The sequence below is a fragment of the Pecten maximus genome, chromosome 16 (genome assembly GCF_902652985.1).
Source record: "Pecten maximus chromosome 16, xPecMax1.1, whole genome shotgun sequence".
In the NCBI taxonomy this organism is placed as follows: Eukaryota; Metazoa; Mollusca; class Bivalvia; order Pectinida; family Pectinidae; genus Pecten; species Pecten maximus.
In genome coordinates this window covers 25,473,875-25,490,921 of record NC_047030.1, presented here as the reverse complement: position 1 = coordinate 25,490,921, position 17,047 = coordinate 25,473,875, and the positions used below count along the sequence as shown (strand labels likewise).

Genomic DNA, 17,047 nt, shown 5'->3' with positions numbered 1-17,047 from the left:
TATAGTGTACTGTGGTGTTGTACTGTTTACTGGACTGTCTGTGTTGTAGTGTACTATAGTGTACTGTAGTGTTGTACTGTTTACTGGTCTGTCTGTGTTGTAGTGTACTATAGTGTACTGTGGTGTTGTACTGTTTACTGGTCTGTCTGTGTTGTAGTGTACTATAGTGTACTGTGGTGTTGTACTGTTTACTGGTCTGTCTGTGTTGTAGTGTACTATAGTGTACTGTGGTGTTGTACTGTTTACTGGTCTGTCTGTGTTGTAGTGTACTGTAGTGTTGTACTGTTTACTGGTCTGTCTGTGTTGTAGTGTACTATTGTGTGCTGTAGTGTTGTACTGTTTACTGGTCTGTCTGTGTTGTAGTGTACTATAGTGTACTGTGGTGTTGTACTGTTTACTGGTCTGTCTGTGTTGTAGTGTACTATAGTGTACTGTAGTGTTGTACTGTTTACTGGTCTGTCCGTGTTGTAGTGTACTATAGTGTACTGTAGTGTTATACTGTTTACTGGTCTGTCTGTGTTGTAGTGTACTATAGTGTACTGTGGTGTTGTACTGTTTACTGGTCTGTCTGTGTTGTAGTGTACTATAGTGTACTGTAGTGTTGTACTGTTTACTGGTCTGTCTGTGTTGTAGTGTACTATTGTGTGCTGTAGTGTTGTACTGTTTACTGGTCTGTCTGTGTTGTAGTGTACTATAGTGTACTGTGGTGTTGTACTGTTTACTGGTCTGTCTGTGTTGTAGTGTACTATAGTGTACTGTAGTGTTGTACTGTTTACTGGTCTGTCCGTGTTGTAGTGTACTATAGTGTACTGTAGTGTTGTACTGTTTACTGGTCTGTCTGTGTTGTAGTGTACTATAGTGTACTGTGGTGTTGTACTGTTTACTGGTCTGTCTGTGTTGTAGTGTACCATAGTGTACTGTAGTGTTGTACTGTTTACTGGTCTGTCCGTGTTGTAGTGTACTATAGTGTACTGTAGTGTTGTACTGTTTACTGGTCTGTGTGTGTTGTAGTGTACTATAGTGTACTGTAGTGTTGTACTGTTTACTGGTCTGTCTGTGTTGTAGTGTACCATAGTGTACTGTAGTGCTGTACTGTTTACTGGTCTGTCCGTGTTGTAGTGTACTATAGTGTACTGTAGTGTTGTACTGTTTACTGGTCTGTCTGTGTTGTAGTGTACTATAGTTTACTGTGGTGTTGTACTGTTTACTGGTCTGTCTGTGTTGTAGTGTACTGTAGTGTTGTACTGTTTACTGGTCTGTCTGTGTTGTAGTGTACTATTGTGTACTGTAGTGTTGTACTGTTTACTGGTCTGTCTGTGTTGTAGTGTACTATAGTTTACTGTGGTGTTGTACTGTTTACTGGTCTCTCTGTGTTGTAATGTACTGTGATGTTGTACTGTTTACTGGTCTGTCTGTGTTGTAGTGTACTGTTTACTAGTCTGTCTGTGTTGTAGTGTACTATAGTGTACTGTGGTGTTGTACTGTTTACTGGTCTGTCTGTGTTGTTGTGTACTGTTTACTGGTCTGTCTGTGTTGTAGTGTACTATAGTGTACTGTAGTGTTGTACTGTTTACTGGTCTGTCTGTGTTGTAGTGTACTATAGTGTACTGTGGTGTTGTACTGTTTACTGGTCTGTCTGTGTTGTAGTGTACTATAGTGTACTGTAGTGTTGTACTGTTTACTGGTCTGTCTGTGTTGTAGTGTACTAAAGTGTACTGTGGTGTTGTACTGTTTACTGGTCTGTCTGTGTTGTAATGTACTGTGATGTTGTACTGTTTACTGGTCTGTCTGTGTTGTAGTTTTCTATGGTGTACTGTGGTGTTGTACTGTTTACTTTTCTGTCTGTGTTGTAGTGTACTATAGTGTACTATGGTGTTGTACTGTTTACTGGTCTGTCTGTGTTGTAGTGTACTATAGCGTACTATGGTGTACTGTTTACTGGTTTGTCCTCGTTGTAGTGTAATATAGTGTACTGTGGTGTTGTACTGTTTACTGGTCTGTCTGTGTTGTAGTGTACCATAGTGTACTGTAGTGTTGTACTGTTTACTGGTCTGTCTGTGTTGTAGTGTACTGTGGTGTTGTACTGTTTAGTGGTCTGTCTGTGTTGTAGTGTACTATAGTGTACTATGGTGTTGTACTGTTTACTGGTCTGTCTGTGTTGTAGTGTACTGTGGTGTTGTACTGTTTAGTGGTCTGTCTGTGTTGTAGTGTACTATAGTTTACTGTGGTGTTGTACTGTTTACTGGTCTGTCTGTGTTGTAGTGTACTGTGTTGTTGTACTGTTTAGTGGTCTGTCTGTGTTGTAGTGTACTGTGTTGTTGTACTGTTTAGTAGTCTGTCTGTGTTGTAATGTACTGTGGTGTTATACTGTTTACTGGTCTCTCTGTGTTGTAATGTACTGTGATGTTGTACTGTTTACTGGTCTGTCTGTGTTGTAGTGTACTGTTTACTAGTCTGTCTGTGTTGTAGTGTACTATAGTGTACTGTGGTGTTGTACTGTTTACTGGTCTGTCTGTGTTGTTGTGTACTGTTTACTGGTCTGTCTGTGTTGTAGTGTACTATAGTGTACTGTAGTGTTGTAATGTTTACTGGTCTGTCTGTGTTGTAGTGTACTATAGTGTACTGTGGTGTTGTACTGTTTACTGGTCTGTCTGTGTTGTAGTGTACTATAGTGTACTGTAGTGTTGTACTGTTTACTGGTCTGTCTGTGTTGTAGTGTACTATAGTGTACTGTAGTGTTGTACTGTTTACTGGTCTGTCTGTGTTGTAGTGTACTATAGTGTACTGTGGTGTTGTACTGTTCACTGGTCTGTCTGTGTTGTAGTGTACTATAGTGTACTGTGGTGTTGTACTGTTTACTGGTCTGTCTGTGTTGTAGTGTACTATAGTGTACTGTGGTGTTGTTCTGTTTACTGGTCTGTCTGTGTTGTAGTGTACTATAGTGTACTGTGGTGTTGTACTGTTTACTGGTCTGTCTGTGTTGTAGTGTACTATAGTGTACTGTAGTGTTGTACTGTTTACTGGTCTGTCTGTGTTGTAGTGTACCATAGTGTACTGTAGTGTTGTACTGTTTACTGGTCTGTCTATGTTGTAGTGTACTATAGTGTACTGTAGTGTTGTACTGTTTACTGGTCTGTCTGTGTTGTAGTGTACTATAGTGTACTGTGGTGTTGTACTGTTTACTGGTCTGTCTGTGTTGTAGTGTACTATAGTGTACTGTAATGTTGTACTGTTTACTGGTCTGTCTGTGTTGTTGTGTACTAAGATGTAGGTATGTTCATCATCTGTCAATTATTATGGACCTCACACCTGAAATGATGTACCGTTTAATGAACATTCTGACAGAAATCTGGAACCTCAATCACATCTTGTGTTGATGGCGATCACTTCATTACACGCCAGAGTTAATTGTTAGGGTTAATGAATGTGTGTGACAACCATACATATCTATACCTTTATATTCAACAGCTATCTTCCGTAAATAAACCTGTTTGGCTGATAACACCGCTTCCGGTTACACAAGATCAACCTCAGGCTGTTTAATTTAGTGTGAAAATGGGTTTCCGGTACACCGCAAAACACCAAGACTTTGAGCAGTTTGAAGAGAAAAGCATGACTCGCCACGATCATATATACAGCTCCGACAGAGAGATATAATACCAATTCTCAATATTCTTAACTGCATGTCTGTTCTAAGTTGAAATGCAATTTTAACAGCCACATAAGATCTAAGAGACTCTTTGGTGTCCATTAACGTAATATCTTCTTTGGTTCTTAATAGGTGACCTATTATCTTCCTTCTAGAATCAGTTATCGGATAATGAGATTCATGTCCGTAGCATATGTACCACGCGAGAACATGATCGACAATTCGTGTTGTTATGTTTTGAAATGTCCTTCCAAGGTAAGGTTGCCATTCAACCTGAATACTAAAACCATAAGGTTTAGGAAATATGTCAGTTCTGTATATTTCTTTTGATATCCCAGTCTATCCCAAACAAGCTTTGTAGTCTTATAAGTGAACATGTATAACTATAAACCAAGAGACGCCTATGTATAACATTTGAAAAATATAAAATAATGACACAACGCGTCTGCAAAATATGCTACAAACTAGGCCAATATTAGGGCCTAATCCAATATATAGACTGTAAATTATACATCCCCCATTCCAAAAGAAAATACAAAAAAAAAAAGATATAAACACCTTGTAAAATTAACAAAGTATTACATCTACAATGTATACGTATATCGGCTGAAATTCTTATTGTTTATCCTTATGTGACAAGCATTGTCTTCACTTTGCATTGTCGGGTTCCACATGATCACATATATCATATCCGTGATGACATGTGCCCTGCATAATGACATCATTATTCTACTGCCACATTTCATATGCTACGAACAACGTAAAAGTGAAGAGGGATCGAACCCGCGACCCTTGCTTACTGGTCCGCCGCTCTACCGACTTAGCTAAAGGGACATTCCCCCATCACCGACACTTGAAGCAAGGGGGCCGTATCACTATGTACACTATTTACAATTAAACCTGCCCCGAACACACATGAACCCAGGTTTTATCCCCAACAAAGCCTCTCATTTTCCTATTGCTTGCACCGCTGGAGTGGTCAACGGCACCAAATATAACAGAAAAACAAGTAGTGTGCCTCCACCGGGATCGAACCCGCGACCCCCGGTTTAACTAGTCAGCCGGTTCAGACAGAACTAAAGGGCTAGAAGGCAACCGTATCCCTATATAAACTACTTACAATTAAAACTTGCGACGTATATGTATATTATCTTTTGTTTTATGCATGTTTTGGGTTTTGGTTTTGTTTTGTTTTTGTTTTTGAAGCACGGACAAATATTAGTATGTATAACTAAATCCGTGGTTGAAAAACAAGAAGCAAAACCACTCACTTATAGACTATTATTTGAGATACATGTATATTATAAACATCGAGGTTTTTAATCTGAAGCGAGTGCTTATTGGAAAAGTTGTGAAAAACAGGCTTCATTTTCCACACATAGAAACAAATTACAAAGTCTGTTTTCTAGTGGGAAAGTTTGGTATACTTAACGTCCTCACTGTATGCTAAGACAACGGTATTTAATCATGATTGTTAATAGCATTTTCATTGACTTGGAAATTTATGTTATCAGTCCATAAATATGCTTAATGCAATAATGAAAAATAACTTCTTCAAATTATTTATACAGCTAAAGAAACTCTAATATTTCATGATTATATACCATGTTTCAAATCTTCAAGCACGATTTTGTTTGGAGTTTCTGGAGTCTGGGTTGCTTTGACGCTCTCTGTACGGTGTCGTTGTAGGATTCATCCACTCAAAAAGTTCCGGGTTTGGTCATCATCATACAGACGTTTGCACATAGTATAAAGAAGTTTGCACCGCATATAAGGAAGTTTGCACCGCATAAAAGGAAGTTTGCACAGCATATAAGAAAGATATCTTTACTCAAATATCGATATCTTTATTCTAATACTCCAATACAATGTACAGATACTTTTATTCAAATACAGATGTCTTTGATATCTTTATACAAATACAGATGTCTTTGATATCTTTATACAAATACAGATGTCTTTGATATCTTTATACAAATACAGATGTTTGAATTGATGATGTAATTTCCTTTTAGCTCAGTCGGAAAAGCTGCGGACCAGTAAGCGGTGGGTTCGATTCACGCTATCCTTTCCCCTGTCACATTTGGTACCGTTAACCACTTAAATCCCAAGCTTTATAAGAGAATCAGAGGCTTCGTTTGAGATAAAACCTGGGTTGATGTGTGTTCGGGGGCGAACACATTTCAAAGAGGGGAAAGTGTTGCAGGTTTTATTCTAAAAAGTGTAAAGTGATGCGATCACAGAGGGTTGCGGGTTCGATCCAAAGCGGAGGCACACAACTTACTTTCCTGTTACAAACCCAAACCATACATAGAGCAGGTGGTATTCACTGTCCGTCACAATTGAAGTTTATTAATATTTAAGTACCAGTTTAAGTTGTAGTTAATCTCTAACAGCCGAGGGAAAACCTATTAGCTGGTTATGAGAATAAATTCAACAATTTACTCAACTGTGTCATAGTATAAATACATTAGATAGACTTGTAAAAAACAATTTCTCTTTAATGTATTTAAGCAATTTACTGAAGAACTGTTTAAGTAATCAATCATTTAGCTTGTCTCTGGCGGTAATCGCTCTCTTTTCACACCCAATAATGTCTTCACCTCATCACATGCTAATTACTTTAACCGGCTCAGGCGGAAGTAAGGTGCTTAAACAAAGGTGCGTTCGATTCACTTCCACCGAACACGCGCGTATACCCCACTAGCAGAGGGATACATATGTATATATGAAAGAGATGCCCCGCCTGTGATAGCAGAAAAAAAATCCTATATCATGAAGCGTTTACTAGCAATGAGTTTAATGTTTTTAAATTGAAATTAACATCGTGCTTTTTTGTGGTTTATGAAGATTTATATTTGATTTTCGTATTTGTTTTTTCCCCTTTTAGTGTTTGGTTGATTATATGATTTTGTTTGCTTTTGAATGTTTGCTTTTCTTTTATGAATTTTGGTCTTTAGGCATTTTTATTGTTTCAGATTGTTTTTTTTTGGATAACTGTGTGAATGGACAGACCTATGGAGAGTGGTGTGTGTATATCTCGGTGAAACAGGAAGCGTCTGGCGGGGAATTATGTCTTTCACTGATGCGAACACAGCAATCAGTACCGGCGTCTTTGGCACCGCAAATTATATATGGAACGCTAATTGAACCATTCGTGCAAAACTCGTGGACCATTGCGGTAAAACTATTAGGAGATGTTCTTATGCAGCTTCTACGTCCGGAACATTGAAGCGACGGATTTTTTTTTGGTTGCATTGCAAATGAATTGAAGATGTGTAAGTGAAACATCTTGAGAGAAAATCGATTGGAGTAGATATGTGTTGACAGACATAACAGCGTTGAGTGTATCCCCACCCCTCACCACTCCCAGGGTTTGGGGTTCAATGTATGAAGATTCCCCATTTCCTCGTTTTTGTCACTCAAAATAGTCCCTAAGTCTGTAAGACTATAATTTATATTTTTACCCTGACTGACAAATGTCCTCTATAATTTATATTTGTACCCTGACTGACAAACGTCCTCTATAATTTATATTGTACCCTGACTGACAAACGTCCTCTATAATTTATATTTGTACCCTGACTGACAAACGTCCTCTATAATTTATATTTGTACCCTGACTGACAAACGTCCTCTATAATTTATATTTGTACCCCTGACTGACAAACGTCCTCTATAATTTACATTTGTACCCTGACTGACAAACGTCCTCTATAATTTATATTTGTACCCTGACTGACAAACGTCCTCTATAATTTATATCTGTACCCCTGACTGACAAACGTCCTCTATAATTTATATTTGTACCCTGACTAAAAAAACGTCCTCTATAATTTATATTTGTACCCTAACTGACAAACGTCCTCTATAATTTATATGTGTACCCTGACTGACAAACATCCACTATAATTTATATTTGTACCCTCACTGACAAACGTCCTCTATAATATATATTTGTACCCTGACTGACAAAAGTCCTCTATAATTTATATTTGTTTCCCTGACTGACAAACGTCCTCTATAATTGATATTTGTACCCTGACTGACAAACGTCCTCTATAATTGATATTTGTACCCTGACTGACAAACGTCCTCTATAATTTATATTTGTACCCTGACTGACAAATTCCTCTATAATTTATATTTGTACCCTAACTGACAAACGTCCTCTATAATTTACATTTGTACCCTGACTGACAAACGTCCTCTATAATTTATATTTGTACCCTGACTGACAAACGTCCTCTATAATTTATATCTGTACACTGACTGACAAACGTCCTCGATAACTGATATTTGTATCCCTGACTGACAAACATCCTCTATAATTTATATTTGTACCCCTGACTGACAAACGTCCTCTATAATTTATATTTGTACCCTGACTAAAAAAACGTCCTCTATAATTTATATTTGTACCCTAACTGACAAACGTCCTCTATAATTTATATGTGTACCCTGACTGACAAACATCCACTATAATTTATATTTGTACCCTCACTGACAAACGTCCTCTATAATATATATTTGTACCCTGACTGACAAAAGTCCTCTATAATTTATATTTGTTTCCCTGACTGACAAACGTCCTCTATAATTGATATTTGTACCCTGACTGACAAACGTCCTCTATAATTGATATTTGTACCCTGACTGACAAACGTCCTCTATAATTTATATTTGTACCCTGACTGACAAATTCCTCTATAATTTATATTTGTACCCTAACTGACAAACGTCCTCTATAATTTACATTTGTACCCTGACTGACAAACGTCCTCTATAATTGATATTTGTACCCTGACTGACAAACGTCCTCTATAATTTATATTTGTACCCTGACTGACAAACGTCCTCTATAATTTATATTTGTACCCTAACTGACAAACGTCCTCTATAATTTATATTTGTACCCTGACTGACAAACATCCTCTATAATTTATATGTGTACCCTCACTGACAAACGTCCTCTATAATTTATATTTGTACCCTAACTGACAAACATCCTCTATAATTTATATTTGTACCCTGACTGACAAACGTCCTCTATAATTTATATTTGTATCCTGACTGACAAACGTCCTCTATAATTTATATTTGTACCCTGACTGACAAACATCCTCTATAATTTATATGTGTACCCTCACTGACAAACGTCCTCTATAATTTATATTTGTACCCTGACTGACAAACGTCCTCTATAATTTATATTTGTTTCCCTGACTGACAAACGTCCTCTATAATTGATAGTTGTACCCTGACTGACAAACGTCCTCTATAATTGATATTTGTACCCTGACTGACAAACGTCCTCTATAATTGATATTTGTACCCTGACTGACAAACGTCCTCTATAATTTATATTTGTACCCTGACTGACAAACGTCCTCTATAATTTATATTTGTACCCTAACTGACAAACGTCCTCTATAATTTATATTTGTACCCTGACTGACAAACATCCTCTATAATTTATATGTGTACCCTCACTGACAAACGTCCTCTATAATTTATATTTGTACCCTAACTGACAAACATCCTCTATAATTTATATTTGTACCCTGACTGACAAACGTCCTCTATAATTTATATTTGTATCCTGACTGACAAACGTCCTCTATAATTTATATTTGTACCCTGACTGACAAACATCCTCTATAATTTATATGTGTACCCTCACTGACAAACGTCCTCTATAATTTATATCTGTACCCTAACTGACAAACATCCTCTATAATTTATATTTGTACCCTGACTGACAAACGTCCTCTATAATTTATATTTGTATCCCTGACTGACAAACGTTCTCTATAATTTATATTTGTACCCTAACTGACAAACGTCCTCTATAATTTATATGTGTACCCTGACTGACAAACATCCACTATAATTTACATTTGTACCCCTGACTGACAAACATCCTCTATAATTTACATTTGTACCCCTGACTGACAAACATCCTCTATAATTTATATTTGTACCCTGACTGACAAACGTCCTCTATAATTCATATTTGTACCCTGACTGACAAACGTGCTCTATAATTTATATTTGTACCCTGACTGACAAACATCCACTATAATTTACATTTGTACCCCTGACTGACAAACATCCTCTATAATTTATATTTGTACCCCTGACTGACAAACATCCTCTATAATTTATATTTGTACCCTGACTGACAAACGTCCTCTATAATTCATATTTGTACCCTGACTGACAAACGTGCTCTATAATTTATATTTGTACCCTAACTGACAAACGTCCTCTATAATTTATATTTGTACCCTGACTGACAAACGTCCTCTATAATTTATATTTGTACCCTGACTGACAAACGTCCTCTATAATTTATATTTGTAACGACTTACAAACGTCCTCGATAATTTATATATGTATCCCTGACTGACAAACGTCCTCTATAATTTATATTTGTTTCCCTGACTGACAAACGTCCTCTATAATTTATATTTGTACCCTCACTGACAAACGTCCTCTATAATTTATATTTGTACCCTCACTGACAAACGTCCTCTATAATTTATATCTGTACCCTGACTGACAAACGTCCTCTATAATTTATATTTGTACCCCTGACTGACAAACGTCCTCTATAATTTATATCTGTACCCTGACTGACAAACGTCCTCTATAATTTATATTTGTACCCTGACTGACAAACGTCCTCTATAATTTATATTTGTACCCTAACTGACAAACGTCCTCTATAATTTATATTTGTACCCTGACTGACAAACGTCCTCTATAATTTATATTTGTACCCTGACTGACAAACGTCCTCTATAATTTATATTTGTACCCTAACTGACAAACGTCCTCTATAATTTATATTTTTACCCTGACTGACAAACGTCCTCTATAATTTATATTTGTACCCTGACTGACAAACGTCCTCGATAATTGATATGTGTATCCCCGACTGACCAATTCCTACTATATTATTTATTTTATCACTGGTAGACAAAAAATATTGATGAATGTAAAAGATTGACAAAGGATGTCACACAAAACGCATTTATACAGCATATTATTTTCGAAACAGTTAATTCTGAACCTTCTATACTTATTCATATTACAATGAAACCTTTTCAAAAATCCTTCTGACTTTTCAACAATCAAGATTTGTACTACTACTGCAGATTTTCGATCAAAAAAAAAAAAAAAAATTCAAAGCAGCAATTAAAACAAATACATAAAAAATACTCTGAAAAGCACGAAAATGATAAGTGTACCAACAATGCAGCGTTCTCTTAGTGTTAAACAGGGCAGCGATCACTCACTGATTCGCTTGTCCCATCAGTGAATATGTAATGCTGTAAGTTGAACTGATATAATAAAGAAAATATTTTCAAATATAACATCATGATGACTTCGGTGAAACGTATACATTTCTTAATATCTTTGTCAATATGCATCTCCAGAAACCACATGTCGCTTTTGATTTTGACCAGCAGAACGTATGCATATATACCTTTTAAAACATCCACATTCATGAGTTTTTCAATGCCATTGGTTTCCGTTCGACAATGTTTCCCATAAACCTTCTACGTCAATGAATTTCACAATGGCAGTACCGTTCAACAGCGTGCAGGGTCTTTATTCCTGAACGGGGACATTAAATACAGCCTCACGGACATATTATCGCGTGTTCTCTCAGATATTATACATTTCCTATAGGGCATTCCCTACTAGTCTAACTCCCGTAAATAATCCGTGAACATCTAACAATACTTTATTTACAGTAGAATAGGCATTCATATGTGGATCGAAGAGGTTAGCGTGATCTTACACATGTTTAGCTATAGCATGCTCGAAATACATACCTGTGTTGTATCCGTTCAGAGTTAAATATATGTGATGCTTGAGGTTATTCCATTCAAAAGGCACTTATCAACACAAATTTTTCAACATAGAAAAATAGCCCAATCCATTTTAAAGGCGACAGGACTGCTATATTCTTTATAAACTTGTACCTAGGTCGTGTGTTTGTATGGGATTACATATCCAGGGGAATTCTCTACACACAAGGTCCAAACCTACACGCCCATAAACACAATTATGAAAACACAATCACTGCCAGCAGAACGTCATTAATTGCCTAACACGTGTCTTCGATCATACGCTGCCGAACTCTTGTCTTCGATCGCATACGTCACCGAACTCTTGTCCCTGATTGTGCGTTTTTCGAATGATTGTCTTCAATAATGTGTCGGAACGCCCGTTTTCGATCCTATAGAAACATGTACAAGTTCACAGCGGGACATACACACCTCACGCTGCCATAAGCATCATTGGCCTATAGAATTTAGGACGCCAATATCCAATTCTGAGTGGGAACAACCAGTCGCTACAATCCACTTTACAGTGCCATTTCTTGACCACAGGTCAAACATTGACCACCGTCATTTATTCAATACTCTCATTTGCTGTTTATGTATAACACAGACACTGTATGGCAGACCCGTTCTGATACTTGGGCTGCTGACGTTTGGCCGTTATTATCCCGGCCGCTGACACAACGCAGTACATCTATGCCTTGGCAGCAATATATATACCAATACTGTCGAGCGCGGTTTGGTGTTCTTGACAATGTCAGCAGTGTCTGAAGGTATCAGCTGATCACATATTTGTTACAGCTGTTTGTTTTTTTGATAGCATTTTCTGCTTTACGATATATCTAGTAGCTTATTTGTCATTTTCGCCTTTTCCCGGCTGAATACGCGAAAAAAGCGCGAATGCAATATCCGATTTTTGCCTTTTTGCGTATTAAGATAGAAGATTTTCACATTATTTTTGTTTGTTTGTTTTGTTGTTGTTTTTTTTCAACAGCGAAAAGGCGAAAATGACAGTAATGAGACACCATAGATTTTTGTTTTGACTATTCCAGTTATTGTTTAGTTTAACCGAACGATGGTACAAGGGCTATTGTCAGAGATAACTATTGTCTCCTCGGAATTTTTTTTTTATCGAATGTGATAATTACTCTATATCGTATTCGTCATGACTTGAGCTGTTGAAGAAACACCAATTGACAAATGCAAAACGATCGTCTATGGGTACCAAGTGTGTTTCGTTAATCAGTATGACATAAAGTCTTAATCATTATTTCCAGACAGTAAAAAATGTCGACATTTATCAGTGAAATCGTGATGTTGGGAACAAACCCCTGCTTACGAATATATGGTGACATTGATGAAACTGGATTGTTTTTGTACTATCTAGGTACAATAGAGAAATTGCTATCATTGAAGTTAATTACCCATATATTGCTATGGCAGCTTAGCTGTACACTTTCTCTGTGGATTACGTTTTGGGAAAATATCAAGGTAAGCTGCTGTTTTGGGAGAGGCTCGAGATCTTGTTTGATTTAAAATTTAAAATTGATGAATTTGGCAGGGTCGTTTGGCTTCTTCTGATAAGATCTTTGATGAAATCAGCCTCTAAAGAAATGTCCAAGAAAGGAACATGTTGGAAGGTTTACACCTGACATCGATTTCAATATAGTTATTGACAGGTCATGCTAACTGGAAGTGATACGCTCAATTTACTTTTTTTTTTTTTTATTTTTTTTTTAATTTCTCACTCAAATCAGTTCTAAATTAGAAAAGAAAAAAAGAAAACCCAAAAAACCCGCTTATGTACACTCTAATTCCTAGTTATCTAAAATGGTTTAAATCTAATAGTGCTCGTCCTTCTTGACGATAACTCTAATTCTGTACCAATTCTTTAGTAAACATTTTTACTCAGACTATCCCTGTACGCGAAATAAACACTAGGTCGGACTAACAATAATCCTGCTATTGCATATAATAGATGAAATCCTTGTCAATTAATTTCATGACAGAGCTCTTGGTAAAATCTATGACGATGAAGAATTTCATAAAAAGGGAACAATTTGATATTTTTGTTCTGGGACTCCATTTTAGGTGTCTAATTTGACGAGTGGCGTTAGCGTTCGGATGATGACTGGACCTCGTGGGACCTGGCACCAGTCGCTAGATGTCTTTCGATATCATTAAGCAGTGATTACGGCGCGTCCAGCCTTCCCGGAACTGCTATCAGATCACTTCCTAGTGTTAGCGTCAACACATAGCGATGATTGTTTCTGAATCTGCGAGGAGACACCGATTGGTTTTTCACAGCAGTGTAGAATTTGCCGAGACAGATTGGACCAGGTCACATATCCAATAGCAATGTCAATTCACAAGACTGAGAAAATGTCGCATTAATGTCAGAATGGAGGAAATGACATATTTATGTTTATGCTAAAATAATGCCACATTAATTTCTCAGTTAAGGTACAGTTATATCGATGTCACCAACGTTTATACTACAGTCACCTTTATAATAGTACTGAGACAGTGATACGTTATAATAGTACTGAGACAGTGATACGTTATAATAGTACTGAGACAGTGATACGTTATAATAGTACTAAGACAGTGATACGTTATAATAGTACTGAGACAGACGTTATAATAGTACTGAGACAGTGATACGTTATAATAGTACTGAGACAGTGATACGTTATAATAGTACTGAGACAGTGATACGTTATAATAGTACTGAGACAGTGATACGTTATAATAGTACTGAGACAGACGTTATAATAGTACTGAGACAGTGATACGCTATAATAGAACTGAGACAGTGATACGTTATAATAGTACTGAGACAGTGATACGTTATAATAGTACTGAGACAGACGTTATAATAGTACTGAGACAGTGATACGTTATAATAGTACTGAGACAGTGATACGTTATTATAGTACTGAGACAGTGATACGTTATAATAGTACTGAGACAGACGTTATAATAGTACTGAGACAGTGATACGTTATAATAGTACTGAGACAGTGATACGTTATAAAAGTACCGAGACAGTGATACGTTATAATAGTACTGAGACAGTGATACGTTATAATAGTACTGAGACAGTGATATGTTATAATAGTACTGAGACAGTGATACGTTATAATAGTAATGAGACAGTGATACGTTATAATAGTACTGAGACAGTGATACGTTATAATAGTACTGAGACAGTGATAATAGTACTGAGACAGTGATATGTTATAATAGTACTGAGACAGTGATATGTTATAATAGTACTGAGACAGTGATATGTTATAATAGTACTGAGACAGTGATATGTTATAATAGTACTGAGACAGACGTTATAATAGTACTGAGACAGTGATACGTTATAATAGTACTGAGACAGTGATACGTTATAATAGTACTGAGACAGTGATGGGTTATAATAGTACTGAGACAGTGATACGTTATAATAGTACTGAGACAGTGATACGTTATAATAGTACTGAGACAGTGATACGTTATAATAGTACTGAGACAGTGATACGTTATAATAGTACTGAGACAGTGATACGTTATAATAGTACTGAGACAGTGATACGTTATAATAGTACTGAGACAGTGATACGTTATAATAGTACTGAGACAGTGATACGTTATAATAGTACTGAGACAGTGATAATAGTACTGAGACAGTGATATGTTATAATAGTACTGAGACAGTGATATGTTATAATAGTACTGAGACAGTGATATGTTATAATAGTACTGAGACAGTGATATGTTATAATAGTACTGAGACAGTGATATGTTATAATAGTACTGAGACAGACGTTATAAAAGTACCGAGACAGTGATACGTTATAATAGGACTGAGACAGTGATACGTTATAATAGTACTGAGACAGTGATGGGTTATAATAGTACTGAGACAGTGATACGTTATAATAGTACTGAGACAGTGATACGTTATAATAGTACTGAGACAGTGATACGTTATAATAGTACTGAGACAGTGATACGTTATAATAGTACTGAGACAGTGATACGTTATAATAGTACTGAGACAGTGATACGTTATAATAGTACTGAGACAGTGATACGTTATAATAGTACTGAGACAGTGATACGTTATAATAGTACTGAGACAGTGATACGTTATAATAGTACTGAGACAGTGATACGTAATAATAGTACTGAAACAGTGATGGGTTATAATAGTACTGAGACAGTGATACGTTATAATAGTACTGAGACAGTGACACGTTATAATAGTACTGATACAGTGATACGTTATAATAGTACTGAGACAGTGATACGTTATAATAGTACTGAGACAGTGATACGTTATAATAGTACTGAGACAATGATACGTTATAATATTACTGAGACAGTGATACGTTATAATAGTACTGAGACAATGATAATAGTACTGAGACAGTGATATGTTATAATAGTACTGAGACAGTGATATGTTATAATAGTACTGAGACAGACGTTATAATAGTACTGAGACAGTGATACGTTATAATAGTACTGAGACAATGATAATAGTACTGAGACAGTGATATGTTATAATAGTACTGAGACAGTGATATGTTATAATAGTACTGAGACAGACGTTATAAAAGTACTGAGACAGTTATACGTTATAATAGTACTGAGACAGTGATACGTTATAATAGTACTGAGACAGTGATACGTTATAATAGTACTGAGACAGTGATGGGTTATAATAGTACTGAGACAGTGATACGTTATAATAGTACTGAGACAGTGACACGTTATAATAGTACTGATACAGTGATACGTTATAATAGTACTGAGACAGTGATACGTTATAATAGTACTGAGACAGTGATACGTTATAATAGTACTGAGACAATGATACGTTATAATATTACTGAGACAGTGATACGTTATAATAGTACTGAGACAGTGATACGTTATAATAGTACTGAGACAAACGTTATAATAGTACTGAGACAGTGATACGTTATAATAGTACTGTGACAGTGAAAACGTTATAATAGTACTGAGACAGTGATACGTTATAATAGTACTGAGACAATGATAATAGTACTGAGACAGTGATATGTTATAATAGTACTGAGACAGACGTTATAATAGTACTGAGACAATGATACGTTATAATATTACTGAGACAGTGATACGTTATAATAGTACTGAGACAGTGATACGTTATAATAGTACTGAGACAAACGTTATAATAGTACTGAGACAGTGATACGTTATAATAGTACTGTGACAGTGAAAACGTTATAATAGTACTGAGACAGTGATACGTTATAATAGTACTGAGACAGTGATAATAGTACTGAGACAGTGATACGTTATAATAGTACTGTGACAGTGAAAACGTTATAATAGTACTGAGACAGTGATACGTTATAATAGTACTGTGACAGTGAAAACGTTATAATAGTACTGAGACAGTGATACGTTATAAGAGTACTGAGACAATGATAATAGTACTGAGACAGTGATATGTGATAATAGTACTGAGACAGTGATATGTTATAATAGTACTGAG

The 17,047-nt window shown here is 36.2% G+C and overlaps 1 protein-coding gene across 1 annotated transcript in view; it reads right to left on the bottom strand.

Moving 5' to 3' along the window:
- LOC117345114 (neprilysin-1-like) overlaps positions 1-12,158 on the bottom strand; it is a 66,708-nt gene extending 54,550 nt beyond the window's left edge. The window contains exon 1 of the mRNA XM_033908073.1: positions 11,497-12,158. The gene's annotated coding sequence lies outside the window, so the exon portion shown is untranslated. The remainder of the gene's footprint in view (positions 1-11,496) is intronic.
- Between the last annotated feature and the right edge of the window lie 4,889 nt (positions 12,159-17,047).